We start from the raw sequence: 13,955 nt of genomic DNA, 5'->3' as shown, positions 1-13,955 counted from the left end.
AGTTGAAAAGTTTTTAGCGCTTTTGAGTCCAAAGCAATGAGGATAAAGTGAAATTTTAAATTTTTCCATTTCTTAAGAAAATTAGTTTAAAAAAAAAACGATTTGATGCACACTGAGTTATTTTCATTACTTTGTAGTTAAATAAAGTATCCAATTCTGCTCTTTTTGGAAAACTTTGGCACTTAAGCGTCTTATCTACTTCAATGTTGTGAATGACCAAATATGGCGGCTATGTTTCTTACTGAAACATCCATCGCCTTTCCGTTCAGAAAACGATCTCCAAACGATCTTTGCCCAAGTTGATTTTTGTTTCTTTTATTTATTTTTTCTTCGTCTCGCAGTTTCTGCTACCAGGAGTAGCTGGACGGACCAATTTAAAATAGTTTCTTACTTTTTTCCTTAGAAGATGATATTGACGTAACTTAAATGAATCAGCATTAAAATTTTTATGAAGTAGATTTCCTTTTACATTCAAACTGTTTTTTTTTTTTCCTTTTTTGTGGAGGGAGGGGGGAGGTTAGTTTCAACTTTGTCAAACAACATTTCTTGATTTTTTAACTCAACAAAAGTTTTCTTTCCATCTTCACTTGTCGACCGATCATTTGTTACTTATGGCTGCGCTCATTTCAATGGTTCTTAATTTTAGAAGGTGTCAAAAAAGGGAAAATGTGACTGGATGAATGAAATGATGGAAAGAACCCTTTTGCTTGTAGGAACAGCGGTGTGGCGACAATATTCTAGTACCTATGATAAACCTAAACCTCCCCCGCAGACTCCATGACGTCAACATGAATGCTCTCGAAAATGAACAGCCAGTCAAAAAACGCTTCTTCCCTTACGTAATGAAAATTATTTCGTCAATCATTCGGACGTGTGGGTGTCCGATTCGGACATCCGTCCTTTTGCTTTCCGATTGCCCGAGCGAATAATCTATCTCACAGATCTGATCTCGAGCCGAAAGTGGAAATGGGAGAAAGTGATGGAATTCAATTTTTTCCGTAGGCAATTGCAGTTGAAAACGAATGCAACCAGAATGCTTAATGTAGCTAGAGTGGACTTTTGCACTGTCCAAAGACTCCAAAAGATGTTGGAATGTGAAGATTTCATTGACCATCTTGTACTTCCATGTGAGAGTACACCAGTGAGGTCTACCATTCAATACCAAATAGGAGATTTGTTGGGCACATTGAATGGATTAACAGCAATCCTGGGATTAGATAGTGGATGGTTTAATCAAGGACAGAAAGTTTGCCTTGTGAATAGCCAGACATTCCTGTGGCGGACATAGAACTAAAAAGGAGCCGAATATGTCACAGAGTGTGTGGCATTGAAGTCTGTCACACAAGTAGAGTTAAAGATATAATTGAATGCACGAAATTTTAGCAATGAATACATCAATAACAAGTCAAAGGGGCCCAAAACCAGAAGAACTCTGAAAATGAACACATAAAAAAGAATGTTTTACAGTTAAAGAACTAAAAGTGAAAATAACTTGTAAGTTTTATAAAGTCAATTAAATATTTATACAATATAAAATTTAAAACAGAAAAAAAAAAAGAAATTTACAAAAAAATATATTTTTATTTCAAAGTTAAAAATTCATCATTTAATTAATGTACATTCAAGTTTTTAAAAAAACGCATAAAACACCTGAACAACAGAGAAATGAAACTTCTTATCTTTCTCAGGGCTTACCTATCTACAAAAGATAAGACTTCATTATCGGCTCGGTTAACAGAAACCTCGGTTAATCTAAGCTCGGTTAATCAAAGCTCTACTACCTGTGGTTTTTAACGTCCTGTCCAAAACATTTCTAGAGAAACTGTATTTTGCGAGGAAACATCAAAAACATAACAAACTGTGTCATGTTTTATATTGAACATTCAAGTATAAATATATATGTAACTTATTTATACAGCTGATTCTAATGTAGTTATGTACAAGTTAACTATTTATGTAAAATTTAAATTTGTACGCATGAGTTTTTTTCCTCCCAGAATAGTAATCAAATTTTTTGACATTTCTGCATCCTTGCAAAAGAAAATGTTCAAAACAAGTGCAATATTTGACTTTACTACAAAAAATTGTCATTTATTGCATTTACAGAACATATTATATTAAAAATATGAATTAAAAAATAAATTGCACTAGTTTAAATATATAAGTGCATATATTTAATCCATTTATTGTTATTTAATCTATGATTTTTTCATTAAAATATAACGTAAAACTAATACGTAAAAACCTTTTTTTCTTAAATCAGCCTTATTTTTGCTGCATCTAAATATTACACATGCCGCATGTTGCTCTACTTAGCAAATTAGCTGATATAGGAATAGGAGGGAAAACTTTCATTTGGGTAAAAAATTGGCTGACCGGAAGGAAACAAAGGGTAGTTGTAAGGGGAAATTACTCTAATTGGAGTGAGGTTTTAAGCGGGGTTCCTCAAGGATCAGTGTTAGGGCCAGTTTTGTTCATTGTCTTTATGAACGATATTCACAAAAATATTTCTGGGAACATGAATTGTTTTGCTGATGATGTCAAAGTTATGGGGACTGTAGAAAATGAAGAACAAGCAAATCAGCTGCAAGAGGATCTAGATCATATTACGGAGTGGGCTGATAATTGGGGTATGGCTGTTAATGTTGGGAAATGTCAAGTGCTACATGTAGGGCATGGAAATAAGTGTACAAGTTATTATTTGTAAGATTCAGTCATTAGTCAGGCAGACAAAGTTACTGATCTGGGGGTCCTAATAAGTCAGGATTTAAAGTTTAGCCAACAGTGCAGCATTGCTAGCAACAAAGCCAATAAGATGCTTGGGTTTATCAATAGATCTATTTCAAATAAATCTAAAGAAGTTCTTCTGCCCTTATATAGCAGTTTGGTAAGACCCGATTTGGAGTATGCTGTTCAGTTTTGGTCTCCTTACCTTAAGAAAGACATTAACGTATTGGAAAGGGTTCAAAGGCGGGCTACAAGGCTAATAAGTGGACTTTTCCACTTAGATTATGATTCCAGGCTTAGAAGGCTAAAAATTTACAGTCTTGAGCAAAGAAGAGACCGAGGGGACATGATTCAGCTGTTTAAATTTATTGAAACGAAAGATGTTACGGGGTTAAAGTTTAGCACTGAAAACAGGACAAGGGGTCATTGTTTTAAGCTATTTAAATCTCAGGCTAACATGGATATTAGGAAAAATTATTATTTTAGCAGGGTAGTGGAACCTCGGAACAGCTTACCGGAAGAGGTGGTAATGAGCAAAGGAGTAGACAGTTTTAAGAGGGCCATTGATCTTCACTGGGGATTGTAAATTGACTAGGACCAGTCTAGTTGGGCCCAGAGCCTGTTGCTGGTCGTCACTTTTGTATTTGTATTTAATAACATTCCTTTGAGTTACAAACGGAAATGAAACGAGTTGTTTTGGTGTGTGATGAATTTCTTTTTATTACTCTACCTACTGTTACATAAGAAAGTTTTTAATGTAACTGAGTTACTTGCAATCTCTTAAAGTAAAATAATTTTTTAATGAGCATTTCGGAAAAAACCATTATCAAATACTCCTTAATTAAAAACCATTAATATTTATATTAATGCATCACCAATATTGCAGTAAACACAAATTGATTAGATTACACCCTTTAGCTTTCGAACACTTTTGGACAGTTCAAGACGCTTTCTGACAGTTTTCGACGATAAAAACCACCTGCCCTGTCCTAAACCAGTTTTGGACAGTCTGAAACCCAACCTTGCTCGGGCCTCTTCGGCATGTCATTGAGGCACTTGCCAGTAAAATTTGATGCACTCAATTTTTAATCTTTGACATCATTTAGGTGTCAAAATCAATGGAACACTCTCTTCGACATTTTGGGCTCCTTCTCAGTTCTATGTCCGCCACAGGAAAGTCTGTGTCTATTCACAAGCCAAACTTTGTCCTCGATAAAAGCACCCACGACCTTATCCACCCTTGCTGCTAATCCATTAAATGTGCCTAACGATTCCCTATTTGGTATTGAGTGGTAGATCTCACTAGTGTACTCTCACATGGAACTACAAGATGGTCAATGAAATCCTCACATGCCAACATCTTTGCAAGTCTTTGGACAGTGTAAAACTCCACTCTAGCTACATTAAGCATTCTGGTTGCAACTCTGCAGTTGCCTAAAGAAAAAATTGAATTGCATCACGTTCTCCCGTTCCCGCTTTCGGCTCGAGATGAGATCTGCGTGGCAGATTATTCGCTAGGGCCCACCGGAAAGCGAGAGGACGGATGTCCGAATCGGACACCCACACGTCCGAATGATTGACGAAATAATTTTCATTACGTAAGGGAAGAAATGTTTTTCGACTGGCTGTTCATTTTCGAGAGCATTCATGTTGACGTCATGGAGTCTGCGGGGGAAGGTTTAGGTTTATCATAGGTACTAGAATATTGTCGCCACACCAGTTTCTACAAGCAAAAGGGTTCTTTCCATCATTTCATCCATTCAGTCAAATTATTTTCCCCTTTTTTTGACACCTTCTAAATTAAGACCCATCGACATGAGCAGAGCCCTTAGTAACGAAATGATCGGTCGACAAGTCTTAAAGAGAAAACTTTCGTACAGTTAAAAAAAAATCAAGACATGTTGTTTAAGCTGAAACTAAATCCACCCCTCCTCCCCTAAAACAAAAGAAAAACATTAATTTGAACGCAAAAGCAGTTTTTAGGAAATCTGTTTGATAAAAATTCTAAATACGATTCACTCAAGTGACGTCAATACATGGTCCCAATAGATGGCCCTGACGCTCAAAGGGCCTCGACAATTCATGACTCTTCCGTGTCAAATGGATGCAGCTCATGCTTCCACCAATCAATGTCAATGTTTCAAAGTTCGTTTATTTTTGATTGGATGTCAAGAGGCACTGAACACAACCCCTGCATCCACCAATCAATGCCAACGTAATGGAAACGGGTTCCCTGTAGCGCCCTCTTTGTCGCCATGAGTTTCAGCGACTGTCACGGCCAATGAGAATTAAGTGGGGACATGGTTGATTCTCTAAGGTGGAAACTCACTTTATTTTCATATTTTTAAAGCCGGCTGGGAAAAAACATCGGTCCAATAAAAGAAAGCGAGTCATTTTTTGTTCTGCTATTCAAAACCAGTTACCAAGGCTCAGCGGCTCGTACGTAAGTACATTGCTGTAATACCTTTTAAATACAATGTAAAGTACTATAACAGGGTTCATACACTTGTGGTTAAAAAAAAAATTCCCTGACTTTTTTCAGGTTTTCCAGGTTGTTTTTTAGAAAATCCCAGGTTTCTAGCTTCATTCAAAATTAAGTTCAAAAAGCAATATTTGAAAAATAATTGAAATTGTTTCAAGTAGCCCCCAATGCAGAAGAACTGAAACTTTACCCCTTAAATTAAAAAGAAAATTTAAAAAATATTCGATTTAAAAATATTGGGGGAGAAAAAAACAAATACCCGATTTTTTTTTCCTTTCTTTTCTCTCTCAAAATTTTAAGTTTTTTTTGTAGTTGTTGTTTTAATTGGGAACTTTCAACTTATTTTAGCGGTCCTTCAATGTCACGTGTCATGCGTAATATTAGCGTCTTACTGGAGTCGTGCAGCCATCTTTTTGCATCCACTTTTGGTTTACAATTCTTCCTTTTATTTCTTATTGTTCACATATTAAAAGATGCTTACATTAAAACTAAAATTTTTCTTCTGTAGAAATTTTTTTAAATATTTATAATTTGTTGCACATTTTATGTTACTTTCAACAGTTTACATTGAGATAAACATCCAATTCTGTTATTTGAAGTTTACGTTTACTTCCACTGTGCAAAGGACCAAATATGGTGACTAAGTGAAAAATTTAAGATAAGTAGACTTTTGAATTTGTAGCATCAAAGTAATTATAAAAAAATTGATAATCCTGAAAAAACTACAATTGAGACAAAATAGTCTGTTTTAGCACATAAGTGTCCAAATCGATAAAATTAAAAAATATTGTGATGATAAAATTTTGAATTTTTCGGGTAAATAATTATGAATTATCTGAAAACAAAAGGCACATTTTGTGTTGTTTTCAATAGTTTGCATTGCAATTAACATCCAATGCCCTTTTCGGGAACTTAGGCACTTAAAAAGTCTTGTGTACTTCCATCTTGGGAATGACCAAATATGGCGGTTAAGCTCAAGATAAGAGAAATAATGTTTTGAATTTGCAGCATGAAAACAATTTTTTGTAAAAAATCCATCTTCATGAAACTACAATTCAGGTGAAAAGTTTTGAGCACAATTGCTTCCAAGGCAATAAAGGGTAAGATTAAAGTTTTAAAAATAAAATGTTTTAATTTTGCAAGAAAATTTAGAACAATAAATAAAATAAAATCAATTTGCAGCACATTTTGTGCAATTTTCATTGGTTTGCAGATGAAAAAAACATCCAATTCTGCTTTGTTTTCGGAAACATTTAAAAATCATGTCCACTTCCATCTCGTGAACGACCAAACGTGGCGGCTACGTTTCACATGTAGCTGATAAGACTTTCGGATCAAAAAAAAGGACTTTCCACGATCGACCTTCCCATCTTCAGGCTTTGTGCTTCCGAAGCAGCCAAGTGTCTTCTCCCCTGTCGAGTTCGTGCATCATTGTTCACACGAGGAATTTTTTCTCGGGAACGATGGAGGGTCAAAAATGGCGACCGCAAAAGTTCTTTTGGCTCGCCACTTTTACTGCTAGCATAAGTTTGCCTCAAAATTTTTACTTTTTTTCAGGACACATCTTACAGGCTCGAACACTTGTGCTGCCTTGAACTTTAATCCTCACTTCCAAAAATTTGTCAATTTTATCTTTTTTTTTCAATGCGTATTTTTTTAAAGTACGAAATTGGAATCCTTAGTTGCAATAGCATGCTAAAGTATCCGTATGCTACCGTTAGCGCGCGTGCCAACATTTTTTGGTCCGGGTCGATCCGGAAAGCCCATCCCCCCGTCCGGACCGAATGCGCCCCTTTCCCTCGTCCACACCAAATCCCCCCCCCCCAACCGGACCGAAGACGGCCCTCCATCTATCCGCCCCAAATGTCCCCCCCCCCCCGATCGGACCAAATGCCCCCCCCCCCTGTCCGGTCCAAATACCAAAAGAGTCACCGGATCGATCGAAGGAATCCCCCGTGAGGCACTCACCTGCTCAGCGGGGGCGGTAGGTTGCAGCCCGCTGTCGCGGACGCCTGCTGGGGGGCGGCAGGCGACGGGGGCGAGGCAGCGAATTGGCGGGCGCCTCGTACCGCTCGACCGGGCGCACCGCTCGCCTAGGTGGCAAGCAGGGCGGCGGTGGCAATACAGTGCGGCGCCGCCGCTTCGCTGCCACGTCCCCATCACCCACCACAGCAGGACGCCTCGCGGCAGGCGGGGGGATGACGTTCGAGGGCTGTGCATTGTCCTGGGTGGCAAAGTCCATGTCGACGGCATCCATGCCGATGTCCTCCTGTGGCTCTGAGGAGGAGGAGGACGACGAAGACGAGGAGGAGAGCCGCCGTCCGCGGCATGTCGTCTGGGGAGTGGGGGATGAGGAGGACCGCTGCCATGTGCGGTCTGCCGGGAGGGAGTCCACAACCGGAGATGACGTGGCATCATCTGTGGGAGAGAAAGAAAATCATAAGAATTCAGTTCCCATGACGACAGAGTTGTCGGGGGTGGGGATTGTAGTGTTCACTGGTGTTATTTTTAATTCAAATTATTTAATTTTATTCCGTCTACATTTCATTTATTTTGTATGTGTAAATGTGTGTATGTAACTGGCGTAGCACCGAACTTTTCTAATAAAATAATGGTTAAAAATAAATAAAAATTTAAAAACAAATAAAATACAAAAGCGGAGCTAAAAAATAAAAAAGGGAGGAAACATTTTTTTTTGGGGGGGGGGTCGATGAAATTACGCTATTGAACTTGGGGGGGGGGCGGACATCCCTATGAGTTGCTATTTAAAATAAAAGGTGGTGGTGGTTTTAAAGCTAATACGAATATCTTTCTATATGATATATTTTTGAAGTGATTGGGTAGTAATTAATACAGGGTTCGTACACATTTCTTTAAAACAAAAGTAAAGACTTATCAGGTCCAAAAAATAAGGACCTCTGAATAGAATTAAATTGGCACACATATTTTCAAATTCAATCTATTAGAGGATAATGAACAGTATAGAACATAAAAGATACAATAAAAATAATAACAAAAATCTCTAAAAATGTGACATAATAAAATCAAAGAGAGAAAAAAATCTAAAACTAGCAATCGGATGCAATATCCCTACTGTCCAACCACGGATTGCATGGAATTTACAAACGTCCAGATAAGATGAATCTATGTGAATAAGGGGAAAAGTAAAAATTTGATGCGTGTATTCCGCTCATTTGAATGAGAGTACTCCTGCAAAAGCTGACATCGCTAAAAAAAATAATAGATTCGTCCATTTCCGGCCGTAAAACGGATGTTTGTCTTTCCATACAATCCGTGGTCAGACAGTAATTCCGTACAATTTTCCTTTAATTTTACATCCAAGGAATTTATTTCTTTTCTTTTTGAGTGAGTGTTTTCCATAGTTCACATGATTCAATGAGCAAGTGAATGTCCTTTGATTTTTGAGCCTCATCTGCCAAATGATTTGCTTTTGCATCGGTTTCCTTTACGTCTTTTTGGAGAAACATTTTCTTCCTTTTTAAAAACTTTACTTCCTCCTCTAAAATGTGTTATGTTTCTATTGTTTTGTACCATTCTTTTCCTTTGATTTTTCATTTTCCAAATACTGGGTGCATTTTGCTCCGGCGGATGTATCGGCCTTCATTTCTTTGGTCATTCGTATGTCATTAACTGGACCATACAATTTAATAAATTCATCAATGACGTACTTAGAAATTTGGGTGTCAACAGCGATTGATCGGCTATTGCAGTTCAGTTTTCGCATCAGTTTTTTTTTTTTGAAACAGACCCATCGTATCGGATTTGGCAATTGTGGATTCCTAGAACCAAACCCGGATTACCCAATAGGCCAACCTAGGCCCTGGCCTAGGGGCGCAAGCCAAAAAGGGCGCATATCCAGGAGGAGAAAAAAATGAACAGCTCATTAGAAAAATAAAAGGAAAGTGGCATGCTAGTATTTGGACAGTAAAAATACAGCTAGAACTGATTGGGACCTTACCACTGAGCAGAAAAAAGCAATTAGAGGAGAGGGGGCGTAATGCTTGAGTCTAGGTGCTGTTTCTGGTCAAAACAGATAATTTTCTAGGGGCGCCGACTCTGAGGGCGCTGCGATGCTCCAGCAACCCCCCCCCCCATTTTTGCGGGGGTGCCGGGCACCCCCACTATCAGCAGAAAACTGATGAAAACCTTTTTGTATGGCCTCTTTTTCTACAAGCAGAAAAAAGAGGCCATACAAAAAGGGACGAATTTTTAAATATTTAGCTAAGCTTAACAAAAAGAACAAATTATACTGTTGTGTTTTTGTTCCTAAACTATTTGTGTTTTGATTCTCACTAAAATTTTCTCTGCTTTAATTTAATTCTTTCTATTTTACTTTATTTTATTTTCATTTATTTATTTTTTTCTCGTAAAATTTTTTTGTGGTAAAAACCCGAAATAAAATAAGATATTTTCCGCCTAGTGTTTCTGTTTATAAAACTGAAGCACATTTTCTTGAGAGTTATACGCTCTGAAAAATTGCCCTTGTTTGGTCCATTGTGCTCGGTGTTTGAGCACCCCCACTGGTTTTCAAAACCCCGGTGACACTAAATTTTCAATATCTTTGATTTGAACAATGATTTAAAAATTCGGTAAAGCTATGATATAGAAAGTGTTCAATGTAAAAAACTTGTTCATGAAACAATTTTTCTCTTGATGTCTTTAAGTCATGTCAATAACTATATGTTTTGCAATTAATAATTTATTAGTTCATGTTTAGTTTTGACAGTCAATAATTAGCGGCGCCCGAAGCTTAAATTTTTGAAGGGATGAAATTATTAATTTACCGAATGAAGTTTCAAATTTTACGGAATGACAAAACACGAGTATGCATAATTGCACGTGTAGCAAAATCTAACGAAAACAAACAATAGACATCTCTTTAAAGAATATTTTTATGTTGTCTCCAAACTGTCAGACATTGTTTGACGCATAAGGAAATTTTGGGGAGTTCACAGTGACCTCCTGCGGCCTTTGCCAATAATATCCCCTATTTTGTACACAAAATATTCACCATAGTCTGCTTTAGTTCTCCACACTAAGCATTGCATACAAGTTTCCTAATAAATAATTTCTTTGACACAATTTTCGATCTTTTCCTTTATAATTACCTCTGTTATTGGGTTTCACTTCCAACATATTATTTTCTGAATATTTTTTTTTTCAAAACATCATCTAAATCACAGCAAAGTTGATAAAAATAAAAGAAAAATTAAATATATTTACAGAGAGAGACCAGCAGTTTTAAATATTTTCAAGGTAAAAAATGAAACTATCAAGGAATTCAAGAGTCATGATATCTAAATGTAAATAAAAAGGGGGAAAAATACTTCAGATATCACTGCTAAATATCATCTCAGCTCAAACCGGTAAAAGCTTTTTCCTTGGGCTACAGACATTTGTTTTCCAAACAGATAAACATTTTGAGGCGGAAAATTTGAAAATTTCACAGTGGAAAACCAAAACAGTTAAATGTTTTTGAAAAAGAAAAATTGAGGCAAGATGTTTGATAACATATTTTAAGAAATGAATGAAAATTTCGGGACGTAGCAATGTGGGGAGGGAGGCGTTTTCTGAGCCTAATCCCAGCATGTTACGTCACCAAAGGTAACCTAAAATTGCGAATTTTATAAATTTAATTTCAGAAAAAAATTACAGAAGAGATTCCCCCTACCCACTTCTACTAACATCTTCAAAGTTTTTCTGAGTTTGCTTTTTATGAAACGTTAGTTTCAAAAAGTTTCCGAGTGTTTCTATATTTTCCGAACATTATCGAGATTTTTTTCATAGGACCTCAACTTTTGAACATCTGTGCAGGAGGGTCCCCCTCCCCTTCTTAGCATTTTGAAGATGGTCTAAAATTTCGAAAATTTTCTGGAAAAGAGTCCTCAAACCCAATCCCTTTACCCAGCACCATCAGATGCATTAGAAGTCCTACAAATGCATATTTAGAGTTTTCTTTTCAAAGGCTTCATATCATAACAGATCGTCTAAAACTTTGTTTTTAAGTCCTCAAGCTAAAAGATTTTCCAGGGAAGTGACCTTGACCAGTATCCCCTCTCCCCTTCTCCAACTCATTTAAAATCGCCTAAGATTAGGACCTGAATTTAGGAAAAAAAAAAATTCCAGATAGCTGCAGAGTTCAGCCTTTCTCCAACATTATTAAAATTGTCTAAAGCTTTGTTTTTAGGACTTTAAATTCGAAAAATTTACGGAAGAGAGTTACCCAATTCCATCCCTCCTCCTTTTGTTATTAAAGATGGCTCACAATAAAGTATTTAGGTTTTTAATTTCGAAAACTTTCTGGGGGAGAATGGCTTAACCCCATCCATTTCCCTAACATCATAAAAGATGTCTTCGAATGTTGCAGTCTTTAATTTCAAATAAGTTCCTTGCTAAAGCAACCCGCTCATCAAAAAAATATCCTCTAAAATTGTTTTAGGACCTCAATTTCTTCGTTGTCTCCCAGCATCATTAAAGTTTTTCAAAATCTTAGTTTTATGACTTTAATTTCGAAAAGGGAGGGGGAGAGTTCCCTAACCGATCCCTTTCTCTAACATCAAAGATGACCGTTACTTCGAGTTAAATGGCCTAAAATTGCATTTCTGAAGCGTCAATTTTGGCAAATTTCTGGAGTGCACCGGCAAATCCACAGCCCCCCCCCCTTTGAACATTAACCATGGGAAAATTGAAAATGAAACCCATCCCTTAATTCTCAAACTGGGGAAGGGGCGCGAAATTTTCACTTATCTCCCGGACGCTGCTACGCCTCTGAGAAAGGAGAGGGGGAGGGGGGATACGATTTCTATACACTTCGAATATGTGAAGGGAGTAGGAGGGTGTAAGTTTGGCCTAGGGGCGTAAATAGACGTTAATCCGGCCCTGCCTAGAACAGGAGGGGTCGCATTCCCAAGAGTTCCACGAACGAGGTTTGGGATTAATAAAGCCCTGGTAGAGCACTTGCAACCACTTAATTTCCACCAGGAAATGTTATCTTGCCCTGCAGATCGCTGTGGGGAAATTAAGTTCCTTAAAATACTGCTGCTTGCACTCCACAGTTCGGGTGATGACGTGAGTGCTCTGTTAGAAAAACGGGAACCTGATTTTTTTTTTTAAATAATGGCGGATAAAAAAAAAAGATTTGAGGCATTGAAAGAGACTTCATCAAAAGAGTACTTCATCAAAATACGAAGGGTTTTTTTTTTTTCAGATGCAGGGTGTTTATAATTAAAGTTCCACTTTCAAAACGCTGTCAAAATAAAACCACTGGTCAGAATGGCATCAAATTTGAACGGAATATTATCTAAGACGGGGGGAAACGTATGCCGGAAGAAAAATAAAGAGTTGGAATTTTTAGCAATAGATGGTGCTGTCAGCATCAAAATTTAATTAAAACGGCTTTTAATTGTCCCGAGGCCAAAAACCGTAGGAAAAGCATCAGTAAAAATCAAATCGGTCTTTAATTTTCGTAAGACTGGAATAAAAGATGTGCAATATGCTGTCCCCCGCCTGTTTTTTGAAACTAGTTGAAATCGAGAAACGGCATGTTCCACAACTGATCCAAGTGTTTCTAGGGTCACGTTTAGAATGTATTAAGCAATACGTGCCTTCAGCTCCGCAAATTTTGCAATCTGAGCATTGAACACAACAGCATTCAGATAGCCCCGCAGCCAGAAGTCATACGGGTTAAGATCAGGTGATCGGGACGGCCAGGCTGTAGGGGAAATGGCAACTTCAAAAAGTCATGAGCATGACGGGTGTTTTGATTTACATATTTTGACGCCTGCAGAGTCATCTATTGCAAAAAATTCCAAATATTAATTTCTCTTCTGCCATTCGTTTCCCCACTTCTTCGATAATATTCCGTTGAAGTTTGACGTCATTCTGACCAGTGGCTTCATTTTTACAGCATTTTGAAAGTGGAACTTCAATTATAATCACCCTGTATGCGAGGAGGATGATTCAAACTTCAAATGATACCTGTGAAAATAGTTGTTTTGTGAGCAGCAACAGGGGTGCCCACAGGGGGGAGGGATTATGGCATAAAAATTTTTGGGGGGGACTTTTTAAATTTATTTCAATTAATTTTTTATGTATTTATTTGAGTTCATTTATTTTAATTTATTGATTTATTTTTAGTTTAAATTATTTGTTCTATTTTATTCTGTTTATATTTTATTTCATTTATTTAGTTTAGCACAGAACTTTTTAAAAATAATAATTATTATAATAATAACAGTTATAAATAAAAAAATAAAACATATAAATATTTTGAAAAAGTAAATAAAATAAAAAAAAAAATTAAAAATGGAAAAAATATTCAAAAAAGTAAATAAAATAAAAGAGAGCTAAAAAATAAAAAAAGGATAAGAGTTGACGAAAATTTTCGACGGGGGGGGGGGGATTTTGCGCCATTGAACTTGGGGCCTTGGGAGGATGGGCACCCCTGAGCGGCAAAGGATTTTGCAATCCCACGGGATTTTCGTCTCGATTTTGCCAAATATCAGGCAGGATTGGAAACTAATTCAGATGTTACTGAAAAGGAAGAATCCATGCAACTTACCAGATTCGGATTCTTTCCTCAATTTCTGGCCCTCTGCCAATCGGGCCCTCAGACGCTGGATTTCTGCCCTCACATCAACAATTTCTGCAGAGAAAAGAGAAAGCTATCAGATCGCCGAGAATATTTTTCACACGTTCAGGTCAAGTTACATCGGTACTACTGTGT

At 37.1% G+C, this 13,955-nt stretch overlaps 1 pseudogene; it reads right to left on the bottom strand.

The window, feature by feature from the left end:
• LOC129233184 (neurogenic locus Notch protein-like) overlaps positions 1-4,138 on the bottom strand; it is a 36,979-nt pseudogene extending 32,841 nt beyond the window's left edge.
• Between the last annotated feature and the right edge of the window lie 9,817 nt (positions 4,139-13,955).

Source organism: Uloborus diversus, unplaced genomic scaffold (genome assembly GCF_026930045.1).
Source record: "Uloborus diversus isolate 005 unplaced genomic scaffold, Udiv.v.3.1 scaffold_231, whole genome shotgun sequence".
Classification (NCBI taxonomy): domain Eukaryota; kingdom Metazoa; phylum Arthropoda; class Arachnida; order Araneae; family Uloboridae; genus Uloborus; species Uloborus diversus.
This window is presented reverse-complemented; position numbering and strand designations above follow the sequence as displayed.